We start from the raw sequence: 20,571 nt of genomic DNA on the forward strand, positions 1-20,571 counted from the left end.
GACTGACAAATTAGAATTTTTGGGAAAAAGGATCATCGCTACAAGTGAATTGTTAAAAAGTACCACCTCCGAGTGAAATTACCTGCGTCGTGGCGGCAAGCTCCACCAAACGACACGTGGCACCTGCCGCCACAGCCTATGGCGGCATGTACTCTTCACACACCGACAAGCGACATGTGGCACTTGCCGCCACCACTCGTGGCGGCAGGCACTGTTCACAGGATGTAGGCGAATAGTACGTGCCGCCACATCCTATGGCGGCAGGTGCCACGTGTCGCTTTGGGTAGCTTGCCGTCACAGGCTGTGACGGCAGGTGCCACATGTCGCTTGGCGAGCTTTGCCGCCACGTCGTAGGTGGTCTTTTTTTTATCAATTTCACTCGAAGATGGTCTTTTTTGATAATTCACTTGTGGATGTGGTCATTTTTCCCCAAAAATTCGACAAATGAAGCTTAGTTATCCATCCTATGCACACATCTTTCTTCGCATAGTTAGCCTTGTAGTACTAGCGAAATTTTGGGAAAAAATCAACCAATGATCTGCCAGGCCTTCTTGGAAGAAAACAACGTGATCGGTCGTGTTGTTTGGTTGTTATTATGCAAGTGCGAAGAAACCTGAAATCTTAGACACACCAGGTTTAGTTATCACATGACTGCCTTTTGTTACATAGTACAGCATGGCTGGTTCGATTTTGGCCACACAACATTTGCCGCGTCAAGTGACTTGACTAAGTCCTTCCTGTTTTTTTTCATTCGGCCGTGGGTAGAGTTGGGCAAAAGCACCAGGCTGCCTGCACACTGAATGTTGTATCTTGATCTCGGTGGATTAGTTATTAGTTTACACCTGAATCTAGAAGAAGATGTGTATGGTCAGCTGATCTAGTGAGGGCTATACGTTAGGGTTTCTCTTCCATTTGACCAAGTGAAGTGTCTAAGTGAAATTACTAATTTTGTCAAGTCTAGGCTTTCAATAAAGACATTAAAAAGGACGGGAGAACGAACGTCTAAATTGTTTACACTTGGGAAGCTCGGAGACGAAATGATCAAACCACCATCGAAGAACAAACCACCTAAGATCAAGAACAACTATAGGTGTTTCCCGCATTTCAGGGTGAGCACAACCCATGTTCCTTCAACTCTTCATACACATCTTATGATCACAAACATGATTATCTATCATTGCTTCACATAATTGTATTGAGGCTATCGATGGTACTCATGTAACACCATGGGTACCCAAAGCATAGTCTTCAACATTTTGGGGAGGGAAGCACTAAAGTAGCAAGAATGTCCTTGTTGTTGCGGATTTTGAATTAAGATCCGCATATGTGCTTGCTGATTTGAAGGGTTTAGCTCACGATGAATCCCTCTCGGTTTGGAGGGTCTAGTCCTGATGGTTTGCAAATATTTGATGGTAAGTTCTGTCTAGAAGATGTTGGATATGCATGCCGATCTAGGATTCTACCACCCTTCAGGAAAACAAGGTACCACATCAACAAGTCTAGTGCAAGGAACAGACCGCATAATGCGAAAGAACACACACAAGGTTACATGATGAAGTTTTAGTGGAGTAATGCGTAGCTGAGTACTAGTCTTTAGTTGCATGATAACTCCCATCATGATGATGTAGCGGCAACACCCGTAAATAACAATCATGTGGATCTTCCGTGGATATTTTTGCTCCCGAAATGAGGCAAAGGTTGGATCCTTCTGCATACGAAGACTAGAAGCCCGAGAAGAAGGCTCGAGCCTTTTCTCCGTGGAGATTAGGTTTGCTATTACTAGCGGGTTGACCTACAAGTAATATCGTCGTCAATTAGCACCCTCATGGGCCGCCAGTTGATACGGACAGGCCCAGCTTATAAACGGGCCGCTGCAAGCGCGCGTTTGGGCCAGCCTGTCGGCCACCTCCACTGATTCGGATAAATCCAGTAGTGAGAGCCTGAGACCTTAAAGAAATCAGAACGTTCCCGGCTGGAAAAAAAAAGGTTGGGCGCCGCGTGCTGCCGAGTGCCGACCGAGCTGGTTCGCTGTATCGGCTATGGTTGCGTCGACTTTACGCACTCCAGCTGCACCTTTGTTTGTTTGAAAGCGTACTTCTCCTCGCATATGTATGCACTTTGTTGCTTTCTCTGTGGGCCCCACGTACTGGACGGCCACGAATGAGGTAGCTGGCCATTGTAAAACGGTGGCTAGATCTTTTTTTTTTGACGTCAAAAGAGATTTCATTCATGCATGAGCTGGTTACAATCGTTCAACACAAAGGGACTGATCTGATTAGGAACAAAGTTAAACCAGATGCCAACAGTTCCCTGGACTCTACAACATTTAGCTAACTCATGCGCTACAGAATTACACTCTCTTTTCACTTGAGACAAGGTAAAAGGAAAGATGATTCCCTAATACTGGCAATCTCCCTGTAAACGGCACAAAGAATAGACAAGTTTTGAGCTGGGCCATTCACTGCCGCATAAACAGCAGCACAGTCTGTCTCCACCAATTCTGGACTGAAACCATGTTGCACACAGAGACGAAGCCCATGTAGAAGAGCCAGAGCTTCTGCTTCCTCCCCGTCAGCACATTTATTCAGTTTTTGCGCCATAGAGCATAAGACAGTACCCAAGTGATCTCTAATCACCACTCCCATGAAGCCATCATTCGACTCCTTGATGAAAGAAGCATCGACATTCATCTTTAGTCTCCCGACTTCAGGCGGCGACCAACAAGGAAAGTGTCCCTCATTCCGATGCACATGATCCTGCAAAGCACAAGAAGCTTGCAAACCTTTTCCTTTACTAGACTCTCCAGAGCCAACACAATTCAGAGTGTCCAGATAGTTTTGAAGGAAAATGGCTGAAGCTTCTACCGTACACTTACCATCTTCATGAATGATATTGTTACGAAGGTGCCATGCTCTCCATAGAAGCATCAGGATCAAAGGATGTGACTCCTTGGATGCATTGGAAAGCAAGATTAAAAGCCAGTCTGGACCAGTGTACCTAAAATCATATTCCTCAGGTAGACTCCAGACATTCCTCATTTTCTGTCTTAGAGCTCGAGCTTTAGTACAGACCACTGCAGCATGATAACTGCTTTCTTCTTCCCTTCCACAGATATTGCAAATGCTATCAACCTCTAGAGTTCTTCTCCATTTGTTCCTTTTCGTGGCTAAATTGTCCTTGGCACACCTCCACGCAAAAATTCTAATTTTGTTTGGAACCTTACATTTCCATATCAGGTTCCAAAGCTGTCTCGAGTCATCTCCCGATTCACTTGTACCAGTATTGGAATATGCATTCCTCTGTAAATTAAAAGCCAGCTTATATGCACTTTTCACTGTGAAAACACCATTGTTTTCAAAGTGCCATGCCGGGGTGTCCTCATCGTGTGCCATTGGATTTAACCTTAGGATCACATTTACATCATAGTCATAGAACATCTCTCTTATCTTATCTTCATTCCACTGTTTTGTCCCTTGGATAAAGAGATCTTTTACTTTTCTGCATCTCGTGTGTTTTTTAAGTTCTGTGACTGGCATAGGGGACCTCCTCGGGATCCAATTTGATCTCTGAATATCTATGTTTTTCCCATCGCCAATTCTCCAAATGATGCCATGTTTGAGTAATTCGAGACCATGTTCAATACCCCTCCAGGCTGGTGAAGCTTCTGCAGTGAATACAGTATCCAAAAATTTGCCATTTGGAAAATATTTGGCTTTCAAGAGTCTGGCACACAAGCTTTCTGGGTTATGAAGAATTCTCCAGGCTTGTCTAGCTAACAGGGCTTGATTGAAAAGTCTAGTATCTCTGAACCCCACCCCTCCATGAATTTTTGGAAGAGTCAGATTATCCCAAGCAGCCCAATGAACCTTTCTTTCGTCCTCATCTTCACCCCACCAGAACTTCCTGATAGTTTTCATATAATCTTCATGAAAACCAGCAGGCAACTTGAAGATACTCATGATGTAATTAGTCAAAGATTGAGCCACAGATTTTATAAGTGTCTCCTTTGCGGCCATGGACATATGATTTTCATTCCAGACACTTAACTTTTTGGTAAACACTTCCTTGGTAGGTTGGAACTTCTCCTTTTTCATTCTGCCTTCTGGGGTAGGGAACCCCAAATACTTCTCTTCGAAAGTACTATGTTGGATGCTAAGCAGGTTCTTTATCTGAGATTGCGTGGAGACAGGGCATATGCTACTAAACAGAATTGAGCATTTACCTTCACTAATCAGCTGTCCTGTACATTTCTCATACAGCTTTAGAGCTTCTTTTATAACCCCAGCCTGTTGGTAATTTGCTTCAAAAAAAGGAGACTATCATCTGCGAAGAGTAGATGAGAAACACTAGGAGCTGTTCTACAAATTTTCAAAGAGTTCAATTCTTGCATATAAACAGCTCTGTCAAGAATTTTCGTCATACCTTCAGCAACAAACAGAAAGAGATAAGGGGATAGGGGATCTCCTTGTCTGAGCCCTCTTGATGGCTTGAACTTATTAGATAACTCTCCATTAACCTTGACCGAGAAGGACACAGACGTAACGCATTGCATAACAACCTTTACCCAATTGGTATCAAAACCCATTTTAAGCATAGCCCCTTCGAGATACCTCCAATCAACTCTATCATAAGCCTTAGTGAGATCTAATTTATAAGCACAGAAGTCATTGGCAATCCTTTTATTTTTCTGGATGCTATGGAAGCACTCAAAAGCCACTAAGGCATTGTTAGTGATAAGCCTCCCAGGCACAAAGGCACTTTGATTATGGGAGATGAGATCTTGAAGCAGTGGTCTTAATCTGTTGACAATGCATTTTGCAACCACTTTATACACCACGTTGCACAACGATATGGGCCTGAAGTCCTTGAGGTGACAGGCATTCTTGGATTTTGGTATCAGCACAATTGTAGTTTCGTTAACTCCTTCTGGCATGGTTCCTTTGACTAGAAAATCCTTAACAGCCCTTATAACATCATGTTTTAATGCAGCCCAATTTCTCTGGAAGAACCTCGCCGGGAAACCATCCGGGCCTGGAGCTTTGAGAGGACCAATCTGGAAGAGAGCATCCGAGATTTCCTTTTCAGAGAAATCCCTTGTTAAGGATACATTCATGTCACTTGTGACCACAGTATCAATAATGTCCAGCAATTGAGCTGGTTCAACATGTTGGTCCTTTGTAAACAGGGCTGAGAAATAATCCTTTGAATACTCCAAGATATCCTCTTTTTTCTGTAGAATACAATCATCAGAAATTACCAGACTCTTGATACTGTTTTTTTTTGCTCTCCACGTAGCTCTCCTATGAAAAAACTTGGTGTTTTGGTCTCCTTCGGCAAGCCAAGTAATTCGCGATCTTTGCCTCCACATTAACTCTTCCCTAAGCAACAATTCATCCAGCCTTTTGGTCACCTGCCTTATCTCAATGAAATGACAATTTGGGTTGTGTTTGTACAGCCATTCAAGTCTTTTTTTTAGACGAGATATTTCCCTATCCACTCTGCCGAAATTCTCCTTACTCCAGGTTCTCAAAGCATTCACAGTACTTTTTAACTTCAGTTTGACATCGGCTAGATCTTGCACAACTCCTCCTCTTTCCCAGGCCACATTGATCTCCTCAAATAAAGATTCCTCTCTTTCCCACATGCACTCATATCTGTGAATGCTAGGTTTATTTCTGTTTTCTTCCAGCTTGCCCAACTGAAGGACCAAAGGAAAGTGATCTGACCTGGAAGAAACTATATGTTTTACAGACGCTGCCGTGAACAAATTGCTCCAGGAGTGACTTGCAACAGCTCTGTCCAGCCTGACCCTCACGTTTTTCCTCCCTTCTTGCTTGTTATTATATGTCCAAGGCAGACCACTATAGCCTAGATCATGTAAATCACAGAACTGTAAGGTATCTCTGAAATCTTGCATCCTTTTCTCGCTTCTTTTATTACTGGAGAGATGCTCGCTCTGCCATAAGGCTTCATTGAAGTCTCCCAACATCAACCAAGGGAGCTTCTCAGCTCTGTTATTTTTTATTCTTTTAAGCAATTTCCAGAACTCAGTTCTTTGATGTGCACAGGGTTCTCCATAGATGAACGTGCTCCTCCATTTTATTCCATCTTCTTGCTGGACGATTACATCAATATGGTGGGGGCTAAAGTTAATCAAATCTATGCTAATCTCTCTACTCCAACATAGAGCAAGCCCCCCACCCTTGCTAGGCAACGAAACAGGAAAGCAACTATTGTAACCTAGCCTCATGCAAACATTTTCTACCAGCTTACGGTTCTGTCTTGTTTCTGAGAGGAACACAATGCTAGGGCGATACTCTCGCACAAGGCGAGTCAGTTCTTGAACTGTCCGAGGCTGCCCAAGACCTCGGCAGTTCCAAAACAGGATGATCATGGCGCCTGCCGGGCGCCTCCGTCAGCGCCTGGCAGTAGACCGGCAGCCCCAAGGCCGGTAGCTTCCTTTCTTTCCTTCACCATGTTGCCTCCTTCCTTCATTTTTCAGCATCTCCATCCTCTTCATTTCCTCCTCGCGTAGCTGCCTAAGCCCTTCCTTTCCCAGACACTCCGACAAAGAAGGAGGCTGGAACAGTCCTCTCTTGCTACATATCCACATGTTCTCTTCATTATCTTCCTCTGGACGTGGTCTGACTCTGCCAGTACCATGTTGCTGGACATCTTCCTTGTGAACGGGTAAGGCCACCTTCTTGTATTCATCATGTACTCTTTCCTTCCTCTTCCAACCCTTTCCTTTCTTCAGCTTGTTGTCACTAACCTCCACTCCCTCCCGTGAGAGCTCTTCCACGACATCATCATTCGTGGCCACCTCTTCCTTTTCTTCCTCCATGTTTTCCTTGGTCCCATCCTGCTCTGGCCCCTTGTTGATGTCGAGGGCCCGAGCATTCTGGGTATCTTCTTTGTTCATCTCCTTGCACCCCTGCAGGGCCTCCACACCCCTGGTGATGACGATGAGGGGAGCAGAAGCCCCACTAGTGGCCTCCTCGTCCTCCTTGTCCATGTTTGGCATGGTGGTGTTGTTGACGGCGCCTCCATTCTCCTTGAGCATGTTCAGGTCGTTGGCGGATGTGGCCTCTTCCACCGGCGCCATGACCCCATTGTTGTTGTCGGGGGTCGTAGCATAGTCGTGGATGTTGCTGGCGCCATTTCCATTGCCTTCTCCATGTGTCGTGGCCGTGTGATCACGGACACACAGACGAGCCACGTCTTCCGCCATCTTCTCCACTCCTTGCGCGTTGGCCTGGGTTCTTGGGCTTCCAGCTGCAGGCATAACCCCCATCCATGGCGCAGGCCACGGAGCTGGGGCAGGTGCACGCCATAGGGTCGATGAAGACGCCTGCTCTTTGATCTGACCCATGGCTTCAGGTAGAAACCATGTGCGTGGGTCTTCAAAGTGCACTGGTCGCACTCTGAGTTCTTGGCTGAAACAGATTTTCCTATCCTCCACAGGGGCATCGCATCTAGCTTCCATATGACCAATGAATCCACAAAACAGGCAAAAATTAGGGATTCTCTCATACCTTATTTGTACCTCCACTTGTTCTTCTGTGATTTCATCCATCAACGTGATCTCCTTTTGCAGGGCCATGTACAGAGGAAGCTGAACCCTTGCTCGCAGAATCTTGTCACAAATGTTGCCCCTCGCGTTGTTGTCGATCTTGACCAGTGAGCCAACCTGTTCCCCAAGCTCTCTGGCTAGCTTCTTGGTGAGGAGATAGAACGGGATATTGCGGAATTGCACCCACATTGGCACGTGGGTGAACAGCGCTGTCGCCGGATCAGCACCCACTTGAAGCCCTTCAACGAGGAAGGCGTCACCCCTGTATTGCCAAGGACCAGCCCTCACGACGTGGTCCCTATCTCCCTCTTCCGTGAACTCGAGGATGAACTTCCTCTGTCCTTCAGCAGCCTGCACTTGGTTCGCCTCCATCTGCCCTCTGATCTTCCACACCCTCTTCATATGATCAATGACTTGCTGCGAGTTCGCCAGCAGCACTGACAGGAACAAGCCCACCGCCAGGAACCTGGCGCGCATCTCCTTACGCGCACCAGACATATTGACGACGATGATGTTCTTGACTCCCGAGCTTGGTCCAGCAATCTCCTTCCCCGCACGCTTGCGGAAGGCCTCGTCGCGCATCCCAGCAGGCTGCTCCGAGCTCGCCCTTGCTTCTTCTCCAGCGTTGTTACCCAAGGTCGACATAGAACCAAGGCACAAACACCTTCCGTGCACAGAGGTTGAAGGAGATGTCTGCACCAACTTGGAGTGAGTGATCTTACCCTTTTCTTCTGCTACTGATATAGGCACGGTGATCCCCACTACTTGACTGTTTCTCTGCGGATTAAGGCCTGTGAATGGCCGCATCAATCCCTCCACGACCTCAGCCGTTTTCAGAATTTCCTCCTCCCCATCACTCCTGCCATTACCTGCTACAATTGGGGCCTCGATCTTGATGAGCCGCCCTGGATCCGGCGGCACTTTACCTTCCTCTTCAATCAGCCTCTTCAATCTGGCTCTAACTGCGCTTAATCGCTTTGAAAGGTTCTTGGAAGTTTGTATGGCGTCTCTGGCCTGGGACTTGATTTGGGTCATGGTTTCGTAATCTGTGTGTCTTGGGCTGTTGGGGAACAGATGATTTGTGCTAGCCGTCAGTGGAATTGCAAGGTTTCGGGTTTCTTTGGATCTTGGATGGTGGTTGGACGGGATCACGTGAGAATCGCCTCCGCTGGGGAGCGGGAGCGGAACAGTCGACGTGATAGGCATTTTAGTAACACTCATGTAGTTAACGGTGGCTAGATCTGGATCTAGATCTACCCGAGCTCTTCGTGTCACGAGGAGGTAATGCCTCTGGCCCACACGGCTACACTGCAGGTGCCTCCTGGTCCACATGGGACAACCCAGCTCACTCCACAACAGCAAGCTCAGCCGGCCAAAACGATGCACACCCCATTTGGGAGTATTATTAGCAAACTGGAAAAATCTTGTAAATATCGCAACAAACTAGTGCTGATTGGAGGCAACATCTTCTACTATTTCCTCCGTTCAAGGTATGGATCGTGTATTCTAGATGTTCATGTTTTCGTTTGCGAGCACACATCAAAGGCGTATGTTTTTTCTTCATACAAGGTACACGAGGTTAAGTATAACAAGACTAACACATGTAGCACGAACTTCACACCATCTAGTCGTAGATAGACAGCCACCGCTGACAACGCAAAAACAACAAGAAAGAGACAATCCTAACATAATCAACAAAATCGCGTCTCGACCAACGCTAGATGCCCCCAAAGAACAACAAATTCAAAATGACTCTTGTCAAAGCACCATCAAAGGAGAAGATTTCGGAACTCGATCGACTCCGACAAGGCATTGTCTTGGACTTGCCAGTTGTGGCATGCATGGCCCCTCTGTAGTCAACCTCGAAACACCAGAGGAAACACAACATGACCTACAAGCCATGTCTCCGAACGCGAAACTCTCAACACAGGGATGACGCCGAGGATCCCACCATAGCGCCAATCCAAAGGACCTAGGCGACTCGGAAACACCTACCAAACCAAGTGAGAGCGCAGGAGATGTCGACACTCCTCGGCGACGCCTCCAAGGAGGGGCACGGCACTCGCAGCTCCGATGATGTCCCGCCTCCGTGCAAGGGGGTCTGTCGGCGGTGCGCCTCCACCGCCGGCCGACTTCGACTGGCAGGCGAGGCCGCCACCGACAGCACGGCGGCGGCAGCCGGGAGGGGCAGATCGACACAACGTTTCGCTTTTTAGGGTTGGGGCCTTCGGAGCTGCTCGCGCGAGTGGCCCCGACGGGGAGAGGGTTAGATGTTCTTGTTTTGATCTACGAGCTCGATCGAACATGGAGGGCGTTGATTTTTCACTAAATTCATTCGGTCTTGTGTTTTGGAACGCAGGAGCGGTAATAAATTGAGATGTACTTGTTGGCAATGAAAGTTGACGTCACGTACAAACGGCAGTCCAAATTTATTCACCGGTCCACATTGTAGTGCTAGTAGCAGAAATGTTATTGTGCCACGAACCGAGCATCACGATGCGCTGGATACAATGATAGTTTACTCCTCGGTAACAGCGCGCCTTGCCGAGAGTCAAAGCCTCCAAGGCATCGTCAGTCAAATCAAATCGAAAGTAAACAAAAGGTAGCTACGCACCCATGGACCAAGCTCTGCGCAGCGGCATGCTGCACTTGCACACTAATTGCAACTTCCAACCGCTCTTGGTGAGCTGCATGCGCTCAGGTTTGTTTGTTTTATGCTACTGAAGATACGCAGAGCACGACGCGAGCAGCAGCAGCAGGCACGCATATATGCACGCAATGGTGTGATTTTAGGGACCCCTGCTTGCTGCCGGTGTAGCACTAGCGTACTTGTACAGTTGTACAGTTGTGCTCTGCTACTACCAGTGCGAGGATAGGAGGAAATGCTACACCACGACGCGCTTCAAGCCTGCCGTAGGCGCGGTCACTCGGCCGGCTGGGGCCGTCATCGCGGTGGCCTCAGAGGGCTTTCATGGCGGCGAGAGTGTCCATCCGTTGCTAGGGTTTTTGCCACCGCGCGAATACGATATTTAGGTGGCGGGGGTGGAGGTGGTTTCTATGCCACTAGCGGGGAGGCCATGTACCTTGCGTAGGAGGACGCGTGTGGACTCCTTGCTCATCCGCCTTGGGCCGTTAGGGCATCTCCAGCAGGCCGACGCATTTCGGACGACGGACGCCATGTGGCCCGGGCGGCGGCGGCGGCGGAGGAGGTGGCGGCCAAGGCGGCGGCGAAGGTGGCGGCACTCCTGTGGGACTCCTCTCTGGCCAAGTCCCTCGAACGCCGCAGGCGGGAAGGGGTGGTCAATCTGCGGAGTGCGCGAAGCGCTCGCGCTTCGACGACGGCGCCGGCCCCTCCGGCGGTGAGTAGTAGGCCGCGCGACTGTGGGTAACCGAGGCCGGTGTAGGCTGCGCGACGGCGAGTAGGTACGGCCGTTGTAGTTTTACGTTGGGTCGGTGGGATGCCCTTATAGCAAAGTCTAGGGGAGTCAATGCCTTTGGCCCGGTGTTGGTATCCACATAGGCACGGTCAAGCTCACACTCCAAAACGTTTGCTCGTCAGACGTCAGTCCACATGCCAGGGTATCTTCACCGGCAACCCAAAGCCCCTGACCCCCCAAAATGGGTTAAAAACGGGCCCTAGCATATGGTCCAATATTTGGTCCCGCACAATATCATCACCTCACACCGCCCCACATATATCGTGTTTCGGGAGTCGAAGAAAGAGAACGAGTTAGTGGTTCCTCGAGGCCACCTCTCCTTTCGTTGCCCCGACGAGAAGCGCGTGCCCTCACCACCGCCACCGGAGAACGCAAAGAAGGGGAGTCGAATACCTCCCGCAAGCAACCCTCTAGAGTCCACGAACGAGGTGCCCACAATAGATGAAGAGTAGGCGAAGTGTTGGTTCGTGATGGAGAATGATCAAGAAGTAATACGTATAGGTACCACTTGAGGTATGGTACTTTATTTTCTAGGACAAGGGCGTCGATGTCGGTGAAGACAAGGCGAACAACGGCACCCGTGGACTCAGCTAAAGCGCATTCCACTGATGGGATAAAAATCGGACGCAACTTTGTCGCCCCCGCGAAGGGGTGCGCCGGTAGCTGTGCTTCTTGGTCTCGATGGCTCTATTCGCCAACGTCGTCTCTTTCTTTGGCCATGTGGTCTTCTTCTTGCGTCTAGCTAGAGGGGTCTGCGTTGGTCGGCAGGCATGAGGGATGAGGGGGTGGCGGCAGTGCCGACGTCCATGATGATGACGTCCATCACATGCAAGGTTTTGGCTCCGTCGAATTTTGATATCTTGATGATCGGAGGGGAAGAGGGAGTGCATTGTGTGCCATTGCCGGGCAAGTCATTGTGGGTATGAGATCGAGATGCGTGCGGTTATCCGCAGCAACAGAATTGCAACCTAAATTTATACCAAAAGAAAGTCGCCGTTGACAGGCTTATCAAGTTGTGTCGGGTCGATGGACTGAATTTTGCCCTCACGCGGACACAGAACAAAACGCGTCGGGTAGGATGTCAAGTGGGATTCCGTCCAAATTCCACTTTTATTCATTTTGCTTGTTGTTGTGTAAATTTTAACACTAAATTTAAACTAGAAAAAGCAAAATACAGTAAAAAACGAAATCCCGGTGGGATCCCACGTTGACAGTTGACACCATAGCGTCGGTTTCTTTGTCTCACGTACTCGACGGCCACCGTATAATGACCGAGCTGGCTGGCCAGTGTGGTAAACAGTCGGTGTTAAATACTGTAGCATGCACCAGAGCTACCCGAGCTGTTGCTGCCGCCGTGTCACGAGGAGTTGATGCCTTAGGCAGTTAGGCCCACGCGTCAGCTGGCTTTGGCCGGGTTCAGATGTATGGGGCTAGGAAATTTCTCCACGCACACACGGTTTGTGACGGGAGGGGTGACGACTAAGAGCAAGTACAATAGAGTCTAGTCAGCTGACTATAAGACATTAAATAATATATTTTACATGAGTTGGAGGAGAGAGAAGAGGAGAGAGAAGGGAGGTATGCTACTACGCAACAGCCTACCAGACGCGTCTCCTAAAGACCTCATGAGAGCGAAGGTGGCCATATATTAAGTAAAGTACTACATTCTTATAGCCAACTATTGTACATGTTAGCTATATGATGACTACAAATAATATGATATCTTGTTATAGCCAACAGTTGGCTATACTATTGGAATTGCTCTAACGGAACCGGCATGGTCAACTGTCCACCTCACCCAGAAAAAAAATGAGATTCTTCAGCTCAGCCATTGCAAATACTCCATCGAGCTTCTTTTCGACTGTCCACCTCAGCCAGAGAAAAGTAAATTTCCTTTACTTTTTGGTCGTGACCTCGAAATATAGTGATTCGGGAGAATGGCAGTAAAAAAGAGCACAACGGTGGGCAAAGCAAATCCAGGCTCAGCTGCCACCCTCTTGCTTTCGTCCTGTCCCGACGAAGGAATCAATGCCTCTGGCCCACACCACATGGGACGGCCAAGCTCACTCCATAACAGTAAGAGCATCTCGAGTCCCACGGTGTTAGAGCATCTCCAGTCGCGTTCCCAAACCGTCCCCCAAAGCGATTTGGGGCGCCGGACAAAAAAAGCGTTCCAGCCGCGTCCTCCAAAGCCCATTTTTGTCCGGCGCGGCACGATACGGTGTCCGGCGCCCCGAGCCCGTCCCCGTCCCACGGGGACGCTCCGGGACGCCGGGACACAACGAAACGTGAGGCCAACCGACGCGGGCTCGACGCGTCGCCGCACGGAAGGCTAAAACCCCGTCGCCTACCTTTGGTCAAGCGACGTTAATGGCGTCCCTCGTTTTCCCAGTGCGACGCAGGGACGCATCTCGTCGTGCATGGCCGCGTGGCCGTCCGCGCCGGAGTTATTGCGTGCAACCACCCGCGCCGCCGCCGTTTTAAGACGCCCTCCGCTATCGCCGCTCATCATAATCCTTCTCGCCGCCGCCGCCTCCCCTTCCTGCATCCTCTCCTCGCCGTTCAAAAATGTCGAGCTCGTCCTCCCGCAAGATCGCCGCGGCGAACGGCTTCGGCCGCGGCAGCCCTCACCGTGGCGAGGCGTGGGCGCCGTACCACGCCCGTATCCGGCCCCGCCGGACATGCGGGCCGCGGCGGCCGGCGGCTGGAAGATGGCCGTGAACGGCATTGGCGTTCCGCCGCCGCCGGAGCCGCGCACGGAGCAATGGCGGGACGCTGGCGTCGGCCTGTCAGGCTCAACTCACCGCCCGAGAGCGGTTGGATCCGACGCGGGCGGCCGACAACAACGACGCTCGGCGGACGACGTACTTCAAGGCGAGGCACGACATCGAGATGCGCAGCACCGACAACCTCGTCGGCGGCCCCAATAGCCGGAACAAGGACGGCCGCGCCCGTTCGGGGCGTTCCGGCGCACCCTCGACAACGTCATCCGCGGCATCCGCAACGGCGCTCCAAGGCCGGAGATGCCGTCGCCGCCGCCGCCGTCTCCTCAATGGAGGCCGAGGAGGACGACGTACTCGTCCTCCTCGCACTCTTCTTCCTCGGGACCGGCGCGATCGACGCCGTCCTCGTCTTACCGATCGGCGCCGTACACCGTTCCCAAACGGGAGGTGAAGGAGGAGCCGGCGACGCCCGTCAACACGAGGCGTGGCGGCAGCGGCAGCGGCCGGCGGCAAGGAGGGCGGCGGCGGCGCCCTCCCTCATCCCGGCCGGAGGTGAAGGAGGAGCCGGAGGAAGCGCCGCAGGCGGCGGCCGCCGGCGGAGTACGAGCGGCGCAGCCGGCTCATCGCCGCCAGCCGACGACCCCGAGGATCGCCTGGGGCCGCGGGCGGCGTTCTTGGCGTCCATGGACGACAAGGACGCTCGGAGGGCGACCCGGACGCGGCGATCGCCATGTCCATCCGCGACTCCGACAAGCCGCCGGCGGACCTCACCGACGACGGCGAGGCAGGACCAAGCGGCTTGGTGAAGGACGAGCCCGTGGACGAGCCCGTCGACGATCGCGTCAAGCAGGAGGTCGTCACCGACGAGATGTACAACTTCCAGCAGTACTACGACGCCTCCGGCCGCCGCAAGTGGTTGTAGATTAGGTTTAGTTTTAAAGTTAGTCAAATTTCGTTCGAATCTATGTAAGTTTGGATGAATCTAATCGAATCTAGTTAAGTTTAAAATTTGCGAAATTTTGTTTGGGGGACGCGACTGGGGAGCGACGTCCCCCAAACGCGGCACGAATGAAACACGTCCCCCAAACGCTCAATCCGGCGCGGTTTGGGGGACGATTTGGGGGACGCGGCTGGAGATGCTCTTAGAGTACCTAATTGGCTACATTCAGATCCTTTTTTCATATTCTTTTTAAAACTTTCAATGTTGAATTCGAATTTTGTAAAATAACAGGAGATGTGTAGCTCGGGCTACACTTTGAGTTTGCCATCGGTTTGAACTCTTTTGAGCCGGGCGCAGCGCCATTCTAAGCAATGGAAGTTGATGTCACGTACTGTAGTAGTATACAAACGGTTGGCCAAAATCATTCATCGTCACATTGTAGTAGAAAAGTTGGTCGGTCACCCTTGGAGTCACGAGCCGAGCAGCACGATGCATGCGGGGCACGCGATCTGGATACGGAATTGTTTATTCGTCGGTAGCAGCGCGCCGCGCCGAGTGTGTCCAAAGCCATCAAATCGGAAGTAGTCGTGACTGAGCTATGAGCAGCGGCATGGTCTTGTCACGAGACTCGACGAGAGAAAATAAAAGGCAGCTAGAGAGCATCCCGGGAGCAGCATCTCGCCATCCTTGCAACTTGCATCGAGAGGCGCTCATCGTCGGCGAGTAGCTGCCATCGCCGCACACATTTGTTCTCTTCTACATGGCGGGACGCGAGCAGAAGCAGGCACGCATGCTGATTTTATGGACGAGCTTTCGGCGCTGCTGCCGCTCCTACTTTTACATTGTGGAGCATCTCCCCGAACCCCGATCCACGCCGTAGCTGAAGGCGACCCAGGCTACTACGGATTTTCAGCACGCGGTCACCCAAAGCATACATGTGGTGCCCTACCCGCGGTCTCACACCGGAGTACACGTGAAGAACACAAGCATGTGTCCACATGAACCTGCTTGAGCGCATCTCCAGCGACGTAAACGGACGCCGAGCCGATCATTTGACCCACTAAATCGACATATTGGCACTAAGCTGTTTACACTAGGACCATTTTGGACTATGTTCATGCAATTATGCACACAAGAGGATATCCCATTTTGAACTTCGTGCAAAACAGGGGCTCGAAGAGAATAAGACCCACCTCACAAAGACTATTATCCCCTACCGTAAACATGAGAGGAAGAGAAGCCTATACATCCTATGGAGCTGATAGATATCGAGTGCACCCAGGTGAGGTAGGTTTAGCACTTTAGTAATCCGAAGCGGGAAACCTAGGTTGGTTATTTTACCGGATTGCGCTTCCTTTCGCTTCGCCCCTTGTTTGTGTCTAGGCCACTCTTTGTCTACTTATTTGCTTTCGAAGCCGTGATGCATCGAGAGATCTAGGCATTTAGGTAGTGTGGGTATGCTCAAAGCGGGTAGTCTTCTTTACCTATATCCACATGGAAGCAAGGCTAGCATATCGTATCCGAAAATGCGTCACGCCCTCGGTCCAACGGAGGCGACGCAAAGTGATCGGGCCGTCCGCGGCGACCAAAACCTGACCCAAATATCCTGCGTCTCTGTTGATGCTCCGCGGTCGCGCCGAGTGTTCACCGAAAATGACGTAGGACCCGCGCTTCAGTGGCAGTGGCAGGGAGGCCGATAACATTCCCGCCAGTTGCCATTCCCGGCGCGAAAAATCAAAGTAGACCGGGGCGAGCAATCTAGAAGCGATGGACATCCTCCACCACCATGGATGCCGAGGTGACCCTCGCACCCGCCGCCGCCCCACACTCCCCCGTAGCCACGACCATAGCCAGCATGGAGGCTGCAGCCCGGCGGAAGCAGCTGGCCGCCACCGGCGGCCGGGACGCAAAGCCGAAGGCGACAAAGAAGGTGTTGTCCAAGGAGGAGAAATGCGTCGAGGTCGCGAAGCGGCCACGGCCGGCGCAAGACCCGAAGGAGAGGAATGCAGCGCCGCCGCCGGCCAGGCGTGGCGGATCGCCCAGGCGAGGCCTCCATCCGACCTTAGCGGAGGGCTACATGCTCGTCAAGTGAGAGGGGATCGCCGGCGTCGCTCCTCCGGCCTCGTCGGTGAGCTCGGTAAGTTCCCGCCGCGCCCGGAACTCACGCTCCTTGCAGGGCCACCCCCGCGTCGCGGTTCGTCTCCCGGCGTGGCGCCGATGCAGCTCAATGGGGCGCCGGCTCCCAACCTCAACCGGACGCCGAGGCCAAGACCCGTGCAGAGGACACAAGGATAATGCTAGCCGACTTGAGCAAGCGTCGACGATGACACCAGTGGCTATTGGGCCGTAGGCATACCCAAATTTTCACCACGTGGACTTAAAATTACCAAAATTTTGGGTCGGTGAAGATGCTCTTATAACAAAAACCAGGGGGAGTCAATGCCTTCGGCCCGGTGTTGACATTCACATGGGCACAATCGAGCTCACGCTCCACAACACTTGCTCGGCAGACGGCAGTCCACATGCTAGGTATCTTCACCGGCAATCCAAAACCCCCCAATTAATGGGTAAAAAACGAGCCCTAGCAGAAGACCCAAACTGTATAGGCAGCGCGGGTGGTTGGTCCCGCAATATCGTCACCTCATACACACCGCCGCACCTATATCGTGTTCTAGGAGCTGAAGAAAGAGGACGAGTTTGTGGTCTCTTGAGTTCGCTTCTCCTTTTGTCGCCCCGACAAGGAGCGGGTACCCTCACTACCACCACCGAAGGAGAACACAAAGAAGGGGAGTCGAAATACCTTCCGCAAATAGCCCTCTAGAGTCCGCGAACGAGGCGACGACACTAGATAAAGAGTAGGTGAGGTGGTTCGTGACGGACAATGATCGAGCTAGACATCGAAGAGTCCAACATGGAGCGCTTACTCGTCCTCCTTCTAGGACGAGGATGTCGATGTCGCGCAAGGACGAGGTGAACAACTACATGGACGGGCTCACCTAGAGCGCCTACCACCACTCGCGAGTAGATAGATAAAAGCTGGACACGAACTCATCGCCCCCACGAAGGGGCGCATCGGCCGCCGCGCTTCTTGGTCTCGATGTCTCTCTTCGCCAACATCATCTCTTCCTTCGGTCATGTGGCCTTCTTCTAGCGTCTGGCTAGAGGGGCCTGCGGTGGGCGGGCGTTCGGGATGATGGGTGTTGCGGTGGTGTCGATGTCCATGACAACGGCGACGTCTGTCACAGGCAAGGTTTGGCGCCGGTGAATTTCGATATTTTGATGACGAGGGAGGGAGTACCTTGTGTGTCATTGCCGTGAGGGCTCTTGTGGTAGATTATTCACAGCAACACAATTCCAACCTAAATTTATACCCGTAAAATATCGCCGCGGACAGGTTTATCAATTTGTGTTGGACCGATGGACTGAATTTTTCCCTCACCCGGGCACGGACCAAAACGCGTCGGGTTGGTTGTGTCACGTACTCGACGGCCACCGTATTAAATACAGTAGCATGCGTGTCACCAGATCTACCCGAGCTCATCCTAGCGTCGTTTTCACGAGGAGCTGATGTCTCTGGCCCACACGTCAGCTGGCTTTGGCCGGGTTCACATGCGTGGGGCTAGCAATTTTCTCCACCGCACACACGATCTCTGACGTGAGGGGTGACGGCCGAGGAAAGCCGCAAGGTCAACTGTCCACCTCAGCCACAAAAAGAAATTTCTTCAGCTCAGCCTTTGCGTATATATATATACCTCGAGCTTCTTCTCTGCTACTACTACGTTTTCTTCTCTACTTTTTGGTTGTGAGGGTCCGCCGTGATCGGAAATGCTTTTGGGTCCCCGCTCCAGCTGGAGCGGCGCAAAGCGGCGTTCGTGGAGACGCAACCCGCGCCCTCCGCGGACGCTCGGCGATCGCGCGGAATGTCCGCTGAAAAAGATGTAGGATCCGGAGGCCGATTATTCCCGCCACCGGCCATTCCCCGCGCGAAAATTGCAAAGTAAACCGGCGAAGCGATGGACGTCCCCGCCGCCGCAGCCCACCGCCATGGATGTGGAGCAAATCCTCGCACCCGCCGCCGCCCCACACTCCCCCGTAGCCACGACCATAGCCACAATGGAGGCTGCAGCTCAGGCGGAAGCAAAGCGGGCCGCCGGGCGGCCGGGAGGCAAAGCCGAAGCCGAAGCCGAAGCCGGGAGGATGGACACCAAGGCCAAGCAAACGGACGCCTGTGAACATTTTAGGTGTCCGAAATGGGTCGCGCCGCTGGAGATGCCCTCGCTCAAAATAGTGTTTCATGAGAATGGCGGGCAACTCGGTGCGCAAAGCAGCATCCGGGCTCGCCCTGTCCTCCACACCGGCAGCCGGTTGTCGGTCCACGTACTCACTCCACAACACTAAGGGCATCTCCGGCGGCGCGACGCATTTCGGACGTCCGAAATGTCCATCTCGCGCCGCGCGGCGGACACGAGACAGACCGTTTTTGTCCGCGCGTCCGTTTGCACCCGGGGTGGCTCCAGCCGGCGCGACGCATTTCGCGTTTGCATCAAATATGAAGTTTTGAAACAACAAATAGGATTTCAACGAAGTCATAGTTATTACATTTAAATTTTGAAAAGTCTACATCAAAATAAGATACTAGTCCTCTAGGCATGATCTTCATGGCCGACCATGGTCCATTGATGCTCAATCAGACCCGTCTGCAGCTGTTTGGAGACGGTATCGTTTGTGACTTCTACATTCATATGTAGATAGTCCCAAGTAGAAGCTCCAGGAATTGGCGCAACCAACTCACCTTGGAATTCCCATTGGTGCTCATTGCGGCCATCAGGACGCTCGTTCTCAATGATCATGTTGTGCATGATCACGCAAGATGTCATCACCTCATGCATGGTCTTCGCCGACCATGTTCTTGCCGGTGACTCGACAATTGCCCACCGTGCTTGGAGCACACCAAATCCACGCTCCACATCTTTCATGCAAGCCTTGCATCTTGGCAAACCTCTTCGTCTTCTCGGAGTTTGGATTACGTGACAGCCTTCACCAATATGGCCCAGCCAGGGTAGATGCCATCAAGCAAGATAATATGGCTTGTCATATGCATTTCCATTGATCTCATAGCTCACCCGGAGAGCTTTGCCTTGCATGAGCCTTTCGAAAACTGGTGATCGGTGCAACACATTGATATCATTGTTGGAACCGGCCATGCCAAAGAATGAATGCCAAATCCATAAATCCTGATATCTGCGTCGATACGAACTCTTGATCAATGGCCGCGCACAAATCGCGCCCGAAAACGAGAGGAAACCCACCGGCGCAATAGGTCGAACAGGTCGTGGGCGGCGCGGAGAGGGCGGCGCAACCGGCAACGTTTCGCCCGAAAACAGACGGCATGTTCGCGCCGGAGCCCCAACCCCGAGTACGATCCTCGCTCTCCCGCGCGACGACACACGGTGCCGGCACGAGCACTGCTGCGCCGCGGCGGACGGAGGGATTGGGCGGGGCCGCCGCACTAGGGCACCAACGAGGGTGAAAAAAGAAATCAGGTCGAGCGGCCGATTTTGCTCTCGCCGACTTGCGGGACCGAGTAAGAAACGGAGGACGCTGCCGCGTCCGCCAAGCGTCCGCGGGAGATGCAAACCTCGACGCATATTTGGATCTCCGCGGACGGACCGGCCACTTTGCGCCGCCTCGCGGAGCAGGCCTCGTGACGCATTTCTCGGTCACGGCGACGAAAAACGGCTGCGAACGACCATTCGCGTCGGCCGCCGAAGATGCCCTAGGTTATTGGGTCAGGGTTTGAGCCACGACGATGCGGTCGGGGCACGCGATCTGGATACGGCGTTGTTTATTCGTCGGTAGCAGAAACGCCGCGCCGCGCCGCGCCGAGTGGCCAAATCA

At 52.0% G+C, this 20,571-nt stretch overlaps 1 long non-coding RNA gene across 1 annotated transcript in view; it reads right to left on the bottom strand.

Moving 5' to 3' along the window:
- Nucleotides 1-20,571, bottom strand: part of LOC124693498 — a 65,461-nt gene that overhangs the window by 3,550 nt on the left and 41,340 nt on the right. The gene's annotated exons all lie outside the window — the stretch shown is intronic.

Source organism: Lolium rigidum, chromosome 2, assembly GCF_022539505.1.
Source record: "Lolium rigidum isolate FL_2022 chromosome 2, APGP_CSIRO_Lrig_0.1, whole genome shotgun sequence".
Classification (NCBI taxonomy): Eukaryota; Viridiplantae; Streptophyta; class Magnoliopsida; order Poales; family Poaceae; genus Lolium; species Lolium rigidum.